General features: G+C 44.3%; 1 protein-coding gene and 1 non-coding gene across 8 annotated transcripts in view; both read right to left on the bottom strand.

The window, feature by feature from the left end:
* Nucleotides 1-17,707, bottom strand: part of CNKSR3 (CNKSR family member 3) — a 102,657-nt gene that overhangs the window by 58,059 nt on the left and 26,891 nt on the right. The window lies entirely within an intron of this gene.
* TRNAK-UUU (transfer RNA lysine (anticodon UUU)) lies at nucleotides 662-734 on the bottom strand. The gene has a single exon. It is a non-coding gene; the product is annotated as a tRNA-Lys (tRNA).

Below are 17,707 nucleotides of genomic sequence, written 5' to 3'. Positions count from 1 at the left end.
GAGAGAAAAGAAAAGAAATCCTGGTTGAGGTTGAAGATCCCAACTCTGACAGGGGTGAATTGTTGAGGTTGTAGGACCCCCTCACCTGTCACATTCCTCTTAGTGACCCTGTCCGGTTCTCACCTTCTTATCTTTCTTTCATGAACCCCCTGAGACCAGAGCTACAGTTAGTCCTGATGGGAAAATCGATAGAGAAGGTCCTAGCCCTTGCAGCTTATGGTGTGGCGGGGGAAGAATCTTCTAGATTCTTCAACACAAATTCCCCACAAGTTTACCATAATTGTGGCTTGAGAGAACGTCCACTCTGGTTTCCTGAGTGATTAAAGTGAAGTTTTCTCCTCGTCCTCCAGAAAATCCGATTGTTACTGCACTCTGGGGAAACATGAAATGCCTCATGTCCTATGCTACTGAGTGACACTGATCTCATAGGTCCTCATCTTGCAAAGTCGCCTTTATGTTGTGCAGGGGGAACACCAGGTAGGCCTGTGGCTCTAACCTTAGGAGCTATGTGACCTCGAGCAGACCTTGTCCCCTGTTCTCCAGTGTGTAAAGGCAGGGGCTGGAAAGTTGACCCCATGGCCAACCAGCACTGAATTTCTACCACTCTGTAATCTTTTTTGCTTTTCTCTTTGGCCATGCCATGCAGCTTGCAGGATCTTAGTTCCCCAACCAGGGATCAAACCCAGGCCCACGGCAGTAAAAGTGCCAAGCCCTAACCATTGGACCACCAGGGAATTCCCATACGGATCTATAATCTTCCATCATTGCCTTCTTCCCATCTTCAAATTAATAGGATACCACCATCATCCAACCTCCTATTAACAGAAAGGGCAAGGGCCCAAATACCAAAGCCGGCTCCCATCCACAGGGCAGGTAGTTGGCACTATTTGTACACAGTAACGGACACGAGGAAAAAATAGTACTTTTGAGGTTAATACCTTATACGATCATATAGGCCCAGAATGAGGGCAGAATTCAAAAGTATACTTCTTGTTTTTGAATTATACATGATTTAAAGACTGGCCCTCTGCTGGCTCAGCAAGCACTGACTCAGGATGCGGTGCAACTAGCCTCCCTGGATCCGCTCCCTTCTCATGAAGCAGGGCCGGCAGCGCCCGCTCTGCCTCCCTCAACGAGGGACCAGACGATGGCTACAGAGCTTTCTGAGATACACAAAAGAAAAAAATCTACACATGGGAACATTCACACTGACATACAGTACAAATTATAGATTTTAAGAGAACATTAAAGAAAGTCAAGGGCCAGGGCTCCCCTGGTGGTGCAGTGGTTAAGAATCCACCTGCCAATGCAGGGGACACGGGTTCGAGCCCTGGTCCAGGAAGATCCCACATGCCGTGGAGCAACTAAGCCCGTGCTCCGCAACAGGCAAAGCCACTGCAATGAGAAGCCTGCGCACCGCCACGAAGAGCAGCCCCCGCTCGCCTCAAACAGAGAAAGCCCGTGCGCAGCAACAAAGACCCAACGCAGCCAAAATAAATAAATTTATTAAAAAAAAAAAAAGAAAGAAAGAAAGTCAAGGGCCAGACTGAGCCACAAAGCCTAAGCTCCCAGGATCCTCTCAGGTGTGGCATCAGGATACGGGAGGAAATGCAGGTGAACACCCTCCAAGAGGTCTGTATTTGGTGAACAAACAGAGGAGTTTCAGTCTTAAGACCTGCAAAATTGATGGCTTCCAACAAATTCTAAAGCCTTTAATGCAAAATAAAATAGGGTTGATTTCTCTCACCAAATACTATGGCTGAGAAGATATCAAGTTTTCTGTGATATAAAATTAAGAAGAAGAAACTTCTTAAAATTGGGAAAAATAAATATATAAAATTACAAACAGTTAAATGTCACTTACCACATGGCAGGCACCTTGCCAAAATTTAATATATATAAACCATTTAATCCTCCCAGTGTCCCCAAGATTGGGTACTATAAGTGTCCCACTTTGGAGCTGAAGAGCTGAGGCACAGAGAGGGGAGGTGACTTGCCCAAGGCCACACAGAGCCAGGCTGAGAGCCAGGGAGCTGGCACCAGGGTCTCTGCTCTTCACCACCATATAGTGCCTCTCTATCCTCCAATGCAGATTCACAGACATCCCTTTAAATGATCTAAAGAAAGTACAGTGTTATATACCAGGAAATTATTCACGTCATTTAAGCTGACTTAGTTTACCGTCTATGACTACCATCAGAAATTTTAATGGTAATGTAAATATAAATGGCTCTCCCACCTAGATGGGTCGATGAGAAAATTAAGGAACTTGGGACACCAATGCCTACAGGCTTGTTGTTGATAACATCTTGAGTTGCTGTCCCAAGTTTCTTAACAGCACTCTAAAATACAGGTGAGATGGATTCTATTTTTTTTCTAGGAAATCTGAATTGAATTCTTTTCTAGTTCTTTCACTTTTGAAGGTGACTCTCGAAACTGGCCTTTTAGGCCAGCAGTGACTATAAGAGGGTGGTGATACACCAATAAAAATGACTGCCTTTAAAGGATTAAATATCTGCAGGATTCATAAAATTCTCTACATACCTGTATTTCCCAGAGTAAGTTTTCAAAAACTTGAATTTAGAAAAAGGTAAGCTATCTCTTTCCAGGATCAAATAAAAATAGGGAAGATTAGGGGGTGTACTTCAAGATTTCCGCATGCCATAAGCATCCCAGGAAAAGACAAAAGCAGAGAGAGAGAATACAAAAAAAAAAAAAGAGAGAGAGAGAAAACAAGAAGCAGCTGTCAGTGCAGGTCAACACCAACCTGTATATCCTGAGGGCTACAGAAAAAAAAAAAAAAAGGCATGCATCCCAGCATTCATAGCAGCACCATTTACAATCGCCAGGACGTGGAAGCAACCTAGGCATCCATCAACAGATGACTGGATAGAGAAGATGTGGTGCATAGATACAGTGGAATATTACTCAGCCATAAAAAAGAATGAAAAATGCCATCTGCAGCAACATGGATGGACCAAGAGATTATCATACTAAGTGAAGTCAGTCAGACAGAGGAAGACAAGTATCATATGATATCACCTACATGTGGAATCTAAAAAAGTGATACAATGAACTTATTTACCAAACAGAAATAGACTCACAGACACAGAAAACAAACCTGTGGTTACCAGAGGGGAGAGGCGGGCGGGCAGGATAAATTAGGAGTGTGGCAGATAAACACTACCATATATAAAACAGATAATAAGGACCTACTGTATAGCACAGGGAACTTTATTCAATATCTTGTAATAACCTACAATGGAAAAGAATCTGAAAAAGAACAGAGGGAGATATATATATGTATAACTGAATCACTTTGCTGCACACCTGAAACTAACACAACGTTGTAAATCAACTATACTTAAATTAAAAAAAAAATCAGCCAAGTAAACCACAGGAGAAAAAAAGAAAGAAAGAAAAGAAAAAAACCCGTGTGTGGTACGCTTTCTAGGCAGCGAACAGCTCAGTTCACTGGGCTCCTATACTGATTTGCATCTACGATGCACACAAAAAGAAGCACCTGCCCTCCAGAAGCACACGCAAGCATGAGCAAGGATGCTGCAAAAACTGGGAAATACCGTAAAACTGGAAGGTTCTACCACAGTCTGGGACCCAGGCTCTGCTCTCAGGGCAGAATGGAGAACTCCCTGGGAGAAGCCTTTGTTGGGGAGCGATGGGACTGGGGGAGGGGGACAGAGATGTCCTGAGCTGTTGTCCTCCACTTGTATTTTTTTACAAGGGGAAGAAAATGTGGAAGGGTTGCTCTATGAAAAGAGTTAACTGCAGGGCTTCCCTGGTGGCGCAGTGGTTGAGAGTCTGCCTGCCAGTGCAGGGAACACGGGTTCGGGCCCTGGCCCGGGAGGATCCCACATGCCACTGAGCAACTGGGCCCGCAAGCAACAGCTCCTGAGCCTGCGCTCTAGAGCCCGCGAGCCACAACTACTGAAGCCTGCACGCCTAGAGCCCGTGCTCTGCAAGAAGAGAGGCCACGACAGTGAGAGGCCCGCGCACGGCAACGAGGAGTGGCCCCCGCTCACTGCAACTAGAGAAAGCCCATGCGCAGCAACAAAAAGACCCAACACAGCCATAAATAAATAAATAATTAAAAAAAAAAAGTTAACTGCAAGGAGAACATACAGTGTAGGGAGGTACGGAAAAGCAAGGAGGCAGGTGAAGCTTTGAGGAAGAGGAATTGAGGTTCGACAGCGGCTCTGTTTCCACTGAGAGCCCCAGAGAGCCTTGACCATCATCACCGAGACCGGTTCTTAAGGGAGACGGCAGCTACCGAAATCCTTTTCACGGAACCTCCTACCTCATCCTCCCCAAATGCCACTGCAGTCGCCACCAGCCACCTCCCACCCCGAAACTCACAGCATTTGACCCAAATCACCTCTATCCTTTCATCGGCCTGTTTCTTATTTTAGAATGCATGGCACTACCTAAAAAACAAAAGCTTTCTGCTTGGAAGTTCTGAAAGAATGACATCTTCCCTGGAACAAAGTATTCATTCAATCTGAGCCAACTCAGATCTATTTATTTAGCATCAAATAGACACTGCCCGACAGCACTTGTGTGTGTAGGGTTTGCAAATGCCTTCAGGGAGTCTCATGAAATATATGGTCAACAGGTGGTCCTGAGGAGGGCCAACAACTGGAGATGCCACCTTCTTCTCATGGTCATCACAACAACTGTTTAGTCACCCAAGCAAAAACCCCAGGTCAGATTCCTAAGAGGGAATCACTCAAAGTGATGTCGCAAAAGGCTTATGCCTGATAGGAAAATCACACCTTTAGAATGATATTTTTCTACTGAAAAAGAAGTACTTAATTTGAAATTTATTTTTATAATTGTTTATTTATACTATGTATAATACAACGTGTGTTATATCTATAGGTACATACACACACATGCTATATTATACATATATATATACATAGGTATATACACATACACACACACACATACATACACACTGACAAAAAGTAGAAAATGACAGATGTGTGTACAGAAGAAGACCAGAGCAATGGTTTAAATTCAGGACTCAGAAGTCGATTCCTAGAAGGAGCATTAGAAACGCTGGGGCTATGCAGAACACTAGATGTTCATCTTTCTAGAAAAATCTTCTGCCGGATCTTTGCCTGGCTGACTTTTCTCAGGTCCTTCTGGTCTCAACTCAAATGTCACCTTTCAGAGAGGTGCTCCCTGACAATCAAATTTTAAAAAGTCCTTGGACATGTCTCAGTCCCTTCTGTCATACCACCTTCTTATTTTCTTCTTAAGGCATCACTCTTTGAAAGTACCTTGCTTTATTAGGCCAATGGTCTCCAGCTGGGCCCCTCCCTCTAAACCATCTGCACCAAAAGATTTAGGGTCCTCGTCTAGCCTGGCTCCAGCTCCGAGAACAGATTCTTACCCCTACGAGGCACTCAGTAAGTAACCGTCAAATGAATGGAGAATGAATGGATCCACACGTTCCAAACAAAACAACGGGAGGGCGTGAGGAAAGAACGAAAACACAGCAGGCATGGAGTCAGACAACCCGGCTTAAAATCCAGCTTGATTTCTGACTTGCCTGTGTGTCTAGGGCCAGTTACTCAACTTTCAGACTTTGGTTTCCCTAGATTTAAACTAAGATGACATGAAGTATTGTGTTTGAGAGTGCTTTGTAAATTATGAAGTATTCTATTATTGCTGTTTAAGACATCTTGAGTCAATATTGACAGTGGCATCAATGAAAAGGTTCATGAGAATACATCCTTACATAAGTGAGTTAATCTGGCAAGAGTGAACTTTCTCATCTTCAACCCCATTTTGCAACTGTGACCTTGGCCTGCTACCTCTCAAGTGTGTGACAAGTTGTTTACAGATTATAGCAGAAAGTATAGCACAAAGAACTGGTTCAAGGCCCTACCTACTCTACCACCCAACTTCTTTAGTCTCATCTCCCCCATTACATATGAGTAATATATGTATTCATACATCCATATATATATTCAGTTAGGTATATATATGTATATACACATACATGTGGATAGCCCACAGATCTCAGAGTACTACTGTGAAGATGGAGATGTAATGTTACCCTTTGCACAGCATGTTAGAACTTACCCATGGTGGTCTGTGTTAGGATTCTGGCTCCAAAGGCCACGTGGGCACCACTGGGAAAAGCATAATCCTAATAACAGAGGGGCAATGTCATTCTACCGGCAGCAGTAGTAGTCAACACTGCCACGTAAAGCCTTCATACGGACAGCTACACTTTTTTATGCTGCCCAATTTTATTATTGAGATACAATTCACGTACCATAAATTCTATGGTATTAGGAATTATATCCTAATTTTAAAAGCGTACGATTCAGTGATTTTTAGTATATTTAATAGCTTGTCCCTCAACCTTGTGAGGATACAAAGAAAAGTCTGCAACTCAGAAGAGGACCCTCACCCAACCATGCCGGCACCTTGAACTTGGACGTATGGCCTCCAGAACCGTGAGAAATAAATTTGAGCTGTTTATTAAAAAAAAAAAAAAGGTTGTGTGACCACCATCTAATTTGAGAACATTTCCATCACCCAAAAAAGAAACCCCATACCCACTGGCAGCCACTCTCCATTCCCTCTCCACCCAACCCTTGCAGTCACTAATCTACATTCTACCTCTATTGATAGGCCTGTTCTGGACATTTCCCATAAATGGAACGCTACAAGATGTAACCTTTTGTGTCTGGCTTATTTCACTTAGCATAACGTTTCCAAGGTTTATCCAAGTTGCAGCATGCGTCAATACTTCATTCCTTTTTATGGCTGAATAATATCTGCATGGATGGATACACTCTACATTTTAATCCATTCATCAGCTGATGGACGTATGGGTTGTTTCTACTTTTGGGCCATTATGAAGAACGCTGCAATCGGCATTCGGGTACAGGTGTTTACCTGAACACAGGTTTTCAATTCTCTTGAGTATATACCTAGGAGTGAAATTGTTGGATCATAAGGTAACTCTATGTTTTAACTTTGTGAGGAACTGTCACACTGTTTCCCAAAAAAATTGCACCATTTTTCATTCCTACTCTCAATTTATGAGGGTTCCAACTTCTCCATATCCTCACCAACACTTACTATTATCCATCCTTTTGATTAGAGCCACAGTGAGAGTAACATAATATTTTATCGTGTCATCAGATTTTAACACCCAATTTTTATAGGCCCTCAGAACCAGAATACAAATGCCAGATAGCAGGAAAAAAGTCCAGATTACACCAAGGCAGTGTTCCCAAACTTCAGTCATTCAAGAACCACCTTAATGATTTTGTCAACTCTGAGTGCCATTTCTACTATTATGTGCTTTATTTTTTTAAAAATCAATTCATTTTTAACATCATTTTTGAAAAAGTCTGTAAATCACTGCTATAAATTAGTATCACTTGCCATAAACAGAAAGTATCATAAACATAAGTATAATGAAAACAAAGCAAAGTTATTAATGTCCTAGGGCCTGCTTCTTGATGTCAAAAGGGAAACCACAAGTGACAGGTGTTGAAGAAAGGCTAGCTACAAACACAGTCTTCCCTTGACCTAGTCAGGCAGCCTAAAATCATCTCTAATACTATCATGGGCTCATCACTTTGGAAAACTCTGCTGTAATGTTTCAGGAAATACCTTTCCTGAAAGAGGTCAGAAAATGGGTTCCATTGAGATGATTATACTAGGGGAAGCAGCGGGGAGGGGTTTAAAGGACTGTTCCTTAACAGCTATCGTATTTTAGTAGCCCGTTACACCTGGCTGAAGGGTGTCCCTTCTTTGTGTTAACAAACTTCATTCAAATTTCCAAAAAGTTGGCCCATACTCTAGCTGCAAGCACCTGGCTCTCCAAGTTCCAACAAACAACAACTTACAGAGCAAATATACGTAATACAAATTAAAATAAAGAGCGCCTGCCCTTGAGCAGACAAGCCCAGACAGCGCGACCCGCAACGTGACAAAGTGCCTGGGTGAGCCTGACTGACAGCATTGGCCCCGAGTGTAATGAAAACACGACGCCTGACTGTGCTCAAGTACATTCAGCCTCCCTCTCCCAGCCTGACACACACACTATTTACGCACAAGTGAGATAAAAACAGTCAGTGACAGCATATTTAGGCACCCCCAGGTTTGCAAACTAATTATCGTCTGTCATCATCCAAGCTTCACAGAACACTAAATAGCATCTTACATTAAGAGAATAAGAGTGAGTATTAAATCTGAAGGTTTCCCTTGCCTCCTTCCTTGGGCTCTCGTACTCAGCCCTCAGATCTCAGCTCAAACATCTCTTTCACTGGGAACATTTCCCTGGCCTTCAACACTAAATCCCCTTAGCATGTATCTCCTAGCACCTTTGCTTTCCCCTCATAACACATCCAGCTTTATAATGTAATATTTGCATGGCTGGTGTCTGTCTCCCCGGCAGGACAAGCTCTGTGAAGACGAAAACCAGGCTGGTTTTGTCCATCATCATACCCTCGACAGCTAGGACTGTTCTTGGCACAAAGTAGGTATTCAAGAATCATTTGTTGGGTTTCCCTGGTGGCGCAGTGGTTGAGAGTCCGCCTGCCGATGCAGGGGACACGGGTTCGTGCCGCGGTCCGGGAAGATCCCACATGCCGCGGAGCGGCTGGGCCCGTGAGCCATGGCCACTGAGCCTGCACGTCCGGAGCCTGTGCTCCGCAACGGGAGAGGCCACAACAGTGAGAGGCCCGCGTACCACAAAAAAAAAAAAAAAAAAAAAAAGAATCATTTGTTGAATTAATGAGTCCAAAGGATGTCAAAATTTTGTTACACAGTGTAAAACTTGGTTATGTTTATAAGGGACCACCAAGAGTACATTTCAACAAGACCAAAGGGCACAGGGCAAGGGTTCTTCAACTTAGAGTTTCCTGCTACTGGACCTCAATCCAGTCCTTTCCATACAGTAGAAGTCTCCCTTTCTTCCATGTAACTTCCAAACAACGAAGTTAGGACTTGAGTCTGTCAATGAGCCTTTATGGGGGCCTGCTGGTCTGTCGGTAGAGGAGGAGTTGGTGACGAGGGAGGGAAAAAAAGGCAAGAAAACTAAAATTAACTGAGTGCTTACAATGTGTCACATACTCCTTCTTTACTCCACACAAAGAAAACCCTTTTTTATCACCATAATACACCTGAGACTTGTACAATGTAGTAACATGCTCAAAGTCACGCAGCTAATAAATGGTCAAAAAGAAGCAAGTGTCTGGTTCTTTGTGAGCTGAAGAAGTTACACAGGTGTCAGATAGATGATGCGAGTTGAGATAGGCCTAAAAGAAAGACAAAAGTGAGTTGAAAGAGGCAGGGGAGGGCATAATTCTACTGCTTACAAGAGCTGATGTTTATGGACCCTTTTCCACGTGCAGGTACAGGACTAAAGCATTTGACACACGTTACTTCATTGATTCTTCGTGTAAACTTTATGAGGTGGCGTTACTATTATCCCCATTTTGTAGAGGAAAACTGTGGCTTCAGAGAAGTGACCCAACCAAGGTGAAATAGTGGGTAAATGTCTGAGATACGAACCCAGGTTGTATGAGTTCATATCAGACCACCGACCCCTTCCTGAACCTCCCGCCATGATGCTGGGAGAGAACGGCGTGAACTAGGGCCCAGAGAAGGAATGAGGAAATTATGCAGAGAACGCATTCAGTGGTGTCTACTGTATGTCCGGACAAGGCACGGAGCGTGGGGAGCAGTGATAAGTCATGTGGCCCCTGCTCTCTAGGAGTTTATACGGATGGAAGCCAATGAAGATACACAGGTCTGAAGAGTGCAGCCTCTGAGGACTTCCCTGGTGGACCAGGGGTTAGGACTCCAAGCTTCCACTGCAGGGGGCGCAGGTTTGATCCCCAATCGGGGAACTATGATCCCGCATGCCACCTGCTGCAGCAAAAAACAAAAAAAAAAGAGTGAACCCAGATTGCCTGGGTTCAAACACTGATTAACTGTGCAACGTTGGGGGCTGAAATAAAGAAAATGGTCTAATATAAATAAAGTCCTTAACACATACCTGGCACACACGCAGCATAAATAAATGTGTCCGTTATTACTCTAAGAACTAATGAAAAACAAGGTTAGATGGAAAAGGTACGGCCAAATCAAAGGATTATGGAAGGACAGAGGTGCTCAGTGGTATCTAAAGAATGTGCAAGCTGGATAGGGCTGACCAAAGTCAGAAAGCTTCTGAGCAATCCATTCATGACATGGTGTGAGCCCCCCGGAGACGGAGACGATAACATCGCAAGAGAAAGAAACGGACGGGATCAGATGACGGACTAGAAATGTCACATGAAAGGCAAAAGTTAACCAAAGACGACACCAAGGGTTTGAGCTGGGTTAACTGTAAGAATTCAAACGCTAACCAGATAGAAACAGCAACAGGGAAGGGCAAACAATTGAGATCTGTACCTCAACTCAGATCTGTATCTGAGTTGAACTGTACCTCTAATTGAGTTAGTAAGCGGACACAGCCTGTGGGCATCAGGAGCTCAAGGCCCTGAGGAAGGGCTGGCCCGAGGAAATTACCAATGACTGAGCACACGCTATGTTTATATAGCACATGGTCAAATATAACTCTCCTGTATTCTTCCGAGGAGTCCACAGATCGGTCATTCTTCCGAGGAGTCCACAGATGGGTCTTATTATCTCCCTTCCTTTTAGGAGGAAGCTGATGTTACAGGGAGTAAGAAAGCTGCTGAGGATGACACAACTAGAAAGTGGTAGAACTGGTCTGGAGACCAGTTCATCCAACTCCAGAACCCATTGTCTTCCCACTGGGAGGCTCAGAGAGAGAAGTCTTCTTCTCGGGAAGAGAGCAGAACAGAGTTATAACACACACCTGGCCTTTCGGCACCCCCCACCCCCCATCCCAGGCAGTCTTCTCCTCTTGGCCAGCCTTCTCTCCCCTTCTGCAATTCAGCAATTGTACTCATTCATCGAGATCCAACAGTCACCCTCCCATTCCATGTGGTTTTCACGAATCACCCTCCTCCCCACGTGGACGTGATCACCTACCCCAACTCCCATGGCCCTTGCTGTCCACCCCGCTCTCCTGGCACGTGCAGACAATACGCTGATCTGGCCACGATGTGCCACCCCACAGATGGACACGGCTGATTCCACTACTGGGCCTTCCCTGGGGCTGCTTCATTCCCCTCGGTTCCATCTGGGTTGCCTGTATTCTCAGTCAAAGGTCAACCTTCTGGAGAAAGGACTCTTGTTCAGCCCTGGACTTTCTAGGGGTGTACTACGCTGCTGCATCCCCTGACAAAATCCAAGTACTGTAGTTGTTTCTCTTCCACTACTTCCTCTTCCAAACTAGGATTTAAATTTCTAGGAAGAAGGCACTCCCTGTGTTGTTCCCAGTGCCTTACATACGACAGATGCCCAGTAAGTAATCAAAGATGATGACAAACAAACTTTAGTATAGGAACACCTCCAGTGACCTCACCTCATACACCCTGGACCCAAAGGGAAGAGAGGAGGCCTCTGGACAGACACTATAAGAGGCTTGGAGATTTTTCTTTCACTTCGCAAAGCCAGCATCATTGACAGTAGAAGGGGAGATATTCTAATCTTTTTTTTTTTTCCAGATACGGATAGTTTAATGTTAGGAAGACTTGAAAAATACAAAATGAGTCCTCTTTCTTTGAAATGTTAAAGATATAATAAAGCCTGTGCAATAAAATCCGTTCACTTGACTTACACAGGCCTTCTCAGCCTCCCCCCTTACTCTCATTTTACAAAGCGAGTAACCTATCTTGTTTCCCAGGCTTCAAGAGACAAGTTGAGTGAATTCAAGAAAGGCACACGTGGGTATGCTGCTAGAAGCACCCACTACCTAAAAACTAAGGGCAGTAATGTTGAAAACATGGCATTCTGGGGTCACTTGGCAAGACACTCCCAAGTGCCAATACATTATCACATACTTCAATCATTGTGCAAAATTCTTTCTTCCCCAAGAAAGGAATGTTGAGTTCACTCTGCTTATGAGCACAAGAAAGTAAATAATTTTAGAAAGATTTCCATCCAAAACTGAAGAGAAAAATTTTAAATATCCAGGTCTTAAAGTGTTGAAGTTCCGTTACCAGGAAAAGTTATATATGGGGAACTGTTCATTCCCTCCTCAAGCCCAGCCAACAGGATGATACATCATATCAATTCTCTCAGAAGAACTGCAGAATGTCCGCTTTCTTATCTTATTTTTAACCTTCCAGACAACCTAACTAGTGTGACCCAAACAGCTATGAGGTCAGCCATCTTGAAACTATTAAACCTATTTTTACATAAAGAATCCATTTTATATCAAAGCATTCAATGCATTGCAAAGAAAGATAATTCATTAAGATTTCTCAAATCTATCATGGAAGTAGCAATAAATGAAGAAAATGATTATCACGTATGACATCGTGACATCTACTGGAATGCCTGGGCAGCTACTGGCTTTGTAGAATAGGGAAAAAAGATTCTCGGAGCGTCTCTGTAATGTTTAGCAAAGTTTCCAAACATGTGCCATAAAATGAGATTGACACTGGCTACTGATAATTAACCAGGTCGGCAAAGCTGGGCACCATCCAAGGTAGCCAAGGAGTAAGATCAGTACCTCCTTCCTTCTCCTGCCCCCCGTATGCACCAAGGAGCTCGCTTCCTAAAGACCTGTCATCGGCTATAGGCGACATTCACATTGAGCTTCCTAACACCCCAATGGACTCATGGGACCCCACCTCCACTTCCACCCCTATTTAGCATCTGCAGTGGTTCTCCAGCCCTCAGAGGATGAAGCCAAACTCTATAACATCACTGATGCCAGGCACTGGGGACACAGCCATCCACCCAGAAGAAAGTCCCTTCTCTCCTGGGGTCTTCATTCTAACAACGGGGCCTAGGAAATAAACTCACAAGCCTAAAACAGGTCAGGGGTAAGTGCTAGGAAGAAGGCTAAAGCAGGGAAAGGAAATAAGAATGATCCTAGTCAGGGAAGGCCTCTCACACGACGGGAGCAAAGTCCTAAAGGCGACAGCACGACCCTACGACCTGCAGAGGCCTCCGGAAGTTGGCCCTGGGCTTCCTGGGCGCGCCCCTCCCCTGCTTTCTCCCTCCTGCATGCGACTACTCCGGCCTCCCTGGGCTGGGGTTCCTTCTCCCAACACCCTGCTGCTTCATAGATCTGAGTCTCTGCGTTTGCTCTTCTTCTGCCCGCAATGCCGACCACACTCCTCTCTGATCCGGCAAATTCCTCCTGATCTTTCGAGATTCACTTGAAGCTTCTCTTCCTTTATGAGGCCGTCTCTGGACACCGGCCATCCAGCACCTCCCACCCCAGCCAAGTTCATCACCCACTCCTTCCTGCCATCTGGACCAGGTATTTTGACTCATGTCTCTGGCTCCTGAGTAAAAGGGAGCTACTTAAAGGCCAGAGGGTGACACTCATCCCTGTATCCCCAGCACCTGGTCCTTCAAGACAGCTGTACCTTAAGGACTCAGGTAATGCATGAAAGAAATGTATGTCCTCTTTTTACAATTTCCATCTTTGAAAAGATCTGCCCGTGAGGAAAGCATAAACCCATGAATGCCCTTTTATTTAAAACTCTCTTGGTAAAACAGACTTTTTTTTTCCCCGAAAGCTGCACGTTTTAAAAGTCTTTTGGGGTTTTTTGTCCCATAAAATGCTCTTGACACCTAGCCATGCGTCATGGCAATGAAGCAGCTCTAACTCTGCAGTTGGAAAAACATTACACTGCGAAGGAAGAGCCGCTATCTGCCAAGACACTTTACAAGGATTGCCAACGATGCAGTGAGAATGCGGTGTTGGACCCAAGGAAAGCAGCTAATCCTCTCTTTTATAGCCTGGGATCCTTTTCACCAGACTTTCTTTTTTAGGAGGATAAATTGTTCAGAAACGGGGAGGAACACACACTTTTTTTTTTTTTTTTTTTTTGGTTCTTCTTTTCGTACAATTAAACTCTGGACCTTTAACGACTCGGCCTACACCTTCTCCATCCTCATGGTACCCAAGCAGTTGAGGAGAAGGAAAAACCAAAAAAAGGCAGAGAGCAGGACACAAGACATATGGGTCTTGATAAAGAAGACAAATTCAGGGTAAAAAACTCTTCGTTCAGTGAAAATTCCTCTACCCTATTTTAGTTTCCAGTTGGTTTTTAGGGTTGGGCAAACCAAAGTTTTAGAAAGGAGAGCCTCCTGCTTCAACGTAAGGATGCTGGGTTCAGAGCCAGATCTCACGAGGACCGGCCTAAGCCACACTGCCAGCTATTCTGCTGTTCTGCTCAAGCCCCGAGTGGAGCTCTGAAACTGAAGACCCTTTAAAAGTAACAAAGGAAAACAACTCAGCGGCTCCATCCCAACTCAAGCACAAAAGAAAGAGGGGGAAGAAATCGTTTCCATATTTCACATAAACACAGATCTTACTGTGGCGGTGAGGAATGCATGAGTCAAACCGGGGCTGACAGAGATCACCACACAAATTGAGCCCCCTGCTGAAGATTAATACGGAGATGTACAACCCACAACTACAGCAACGACCATCCCTATTGCGAAAAGCTTGTGTTCACGTATTTCAAAATGGCCTTTTAAAAACTGAAGTGTCCTTTTCTGTGGAATTCTAACTTCCTCAGTCTAGAGGAAGCACCTGGAAGAGACTTTCAAATGTAAAACCTGTGCCAAAGTAATCTGAGATTCTGTACATGCAACTCACTGTAACTCTATATTGTTGGTTCTCCCAGCCCCCAGACTCCTTCACTCTGTGGTTAAAACTAGTTCTGCCCTTGCACAGATCTGGGGTTTACTGCACTGCGGAGGTCAGGGTGTGGGAGGGACGGAGGCAAACAGATGGTAGAATGGCTGCAACTCCAGAAGGGTAATTTTTGGAGAAGTCAACTTTCTTTCTGTTGACTGTCAACAAAAGAAAGTTATCACTGGTGAATGAGAACCAAGCACCAGAATGGCCGGGGCTGGGACCATCTCATTTCGGGACAGGGAATATGAAAGAAAAAGAAAGGAAGAAAGAAATCACCCAAGTACCATTGCCTAGGCCTTTCTGTAGTCCCCAGCATGGGCTGGGCACTCACTCCCAGTGTCTGATTAATTCTCAGAAGGACCACATGACGGATTATGATCCCCGTTTTGCAGATGAGGAAGGAAGCTCTGAAGGGCTAAGTGTGTAAGGTTATCCCACCAGAGAAAGCACTGGAGTGAGAACTCTGCACAGGCTTCTCTGCTCCGCCCCAGGCTGGCTCCACCTTCTCCCTGTAGCAGGTGACAGCATGGGAAGCTCCCTTCCTGCAGTGTGACCTCCCCAGGCAAGTAATGCCCTCGAGTGTGGGAGGGTCGCAAGAGCAGGATGGATCCAGGGAAACAGAGCTGAGGACCTGACTGGTCCTCTATGTGATCAAACTGGCTGATGTTTAAGTGATGCTTAAGTGAAGAAAGGCAGTGGGTGAAAAAAAAAAAAACAAATGTGTGAGCCTGTCCCTATTAGCCACAGTGACATGACACCACGGAGCTGGAAAGAGCAATTTCACAGCCAACAGAAGAAATACCACGTTCCCAGCCTCTTAATCTCCCACAAACCCCAACTTCCCTGAAAGCCGGATTAAAACAGTTCACTGCGCGCGTGCCATTTTATCTAGAGATTACGATTTCTTTATAAAGCCACGACATGGCCACACATCCTCGAGAAATTTGAAGGTCATTTTGATGCTTATTTGATAACAGTTCGTTCCGGTAAAAGATCTGAGGAACTTTCCCTGAAAGTCTATCTCTCCTCTAGAATTTCCCTCCTTAAGGCAGCAACTGGCCACGTGAAATATAAGAGACCCGATGCCTTCAAGAGAAGAGATGAGGAAAATAGGCACCCATTGCCATGTGTCCTCTATAATTACATCAGCTTTTTGGATTTTGTGATTTTATACGTGCCTGCGTTGTTATTTTTAAAAGAGGCCTGATGACCAGATTCTGGCCACTTTCAAAGCACTGAAGAAAAAGAATGATAGCAGGTGGTTGGCAAATTGTCAAGCCAAGAAAGCGTCTTCCCCTTTTGTCTAAACAACGTGTACCGAGGTTACAACGACGGCATTCCAACAGCTCCTGGGACAACTGCTGTTGCACTTTGGGGAGCAGACACAAATGCCCGTGGTCTGTTTGGGTTTGGCAAGCTCAAATGTACAATTTTAGCAAGATGTCACCGACTGCTTCCCATGTCAGCAGCCCATGAATATATCAAAACAATGACCTGTCCCATTTCTCCTTCCAAAGGGTTCCCCCTCATCAATTCTGGGTCCCACTTCTCTGGGTTAAAATTCAAAGTCCGCTTGTCTTTTGGGTCAACTTCTCTTAAACAAGCTTTACAAGTTTATAAAGCAAGCTTTGGAGAAAGATTCAAGTCCCACATTCTCCTGATGCCTCAGTCGGAGATCTCAAAGATTATATATCAGGCCACCTCTCACTTTAATATGATTCTGGCAAGAAAAGACTAAAGGTGTGCTTGAAGCAGAGCTGGTGTCACAGTAATAAACTCTCAGAGCAAGAGATCAGTTCTCTCTTGCCAGGCTGATCCAAGATGTTTTGCCAGGTGCCAGCCAGTCTGCCGTAAAACATCCTGAATCCTTGTTCGGTACCCATGTGCGTAAACCATCGCACCCTCCTGTTCCACAGAGGCACCCATATTTCCATACAGCCATTCCTGAATTACTGACAAAGGTAATTAAGTTTGATTGTATAAAAAATTACTTCTGCAATGGTTGAGGATTATCTAAATAGAGTGATGTGGAAAGACCTTTAAGACAGTATGAAACTTAAAAAGAAACTTTGGATCAGATTCAAGCTACATGTGAATCCATTTATGTAAATGAAAATAATTATACATTAATCTGTATAAACATGTATGCAAATGTCTAGGAAGGATTCTGGAAGGTGCTCACACCCAACTCTGAAAAAAGTGAAGAGTTTAAATGAGATATCATCTCACACCAGTCAGAATGGCCATCATCAAAAAATCTACAAACAATAAATGCTGGAGAGGGTGTGGAGAAAAGGGAACCCTCTTGCACTGTTGGTGGGAATGTAAATTGATACAGCCACTGTGGAGAACAGTAGGGAGGTTCCTTAAGAAACTAAAAATAGAACTACCATAGGACCCAGCAATCCCACTACTGGGCATATACCCTGAGAAAACGATAATTCATAAAGAGTCATGTACCAAAATGTTCACTGCAGCCCTATTTACAATAGCCAGGACATGGAAGCAACCTAAGTGTCCATCATCGGATGAATGGATAAAGAAGATGTGGCACATATATACAATGGAATATTACTCAGCCATAAAAAGAAATGAAATTGAGATATTTGTAGTGAGGTGGATGGACCTAGAGTCTGTCATACAGAGTGAAGTAAGTCAGAAAGAGAAAAACAAATACCATATGCTAATACATACATACGGAATCTAAGAAAAAAAAAAAGGTCATGAAGAACCTAGGGGTAAGACGGGAATAAAGACACAGACCCACTGGAGAATGGACTTGAGGATATGGGGAGGGGGAAGGGTAAGCTGTGACAAAATGAGAGAGTGGCATGGACATATATACACTACCAAACGTAAAATAGATAGCTAGTGGGAAGCAGCCGCATAGCACAGGGAGATCAGCTCGGT

Source organism: Orcinus orca, chromosome 12, assembly GCF_937001465.1.
Source record: "Orcinus orca chromosome 12, mOrcOrc1.1, whole genome shotgun sequence".
In the NCBI taxonomy this organism is placed as follows: Eukaryota; Metazoa; Chordata; class Mammalia; order Artiodactyla; family Delphinidae; genus Orcinus; species Orcinus orca.
The sequence above is the reverse complement of the archived record's forward strand: the minus strand, read 5'-3'. Positions and strand labels throughout refer to the sequence as shown.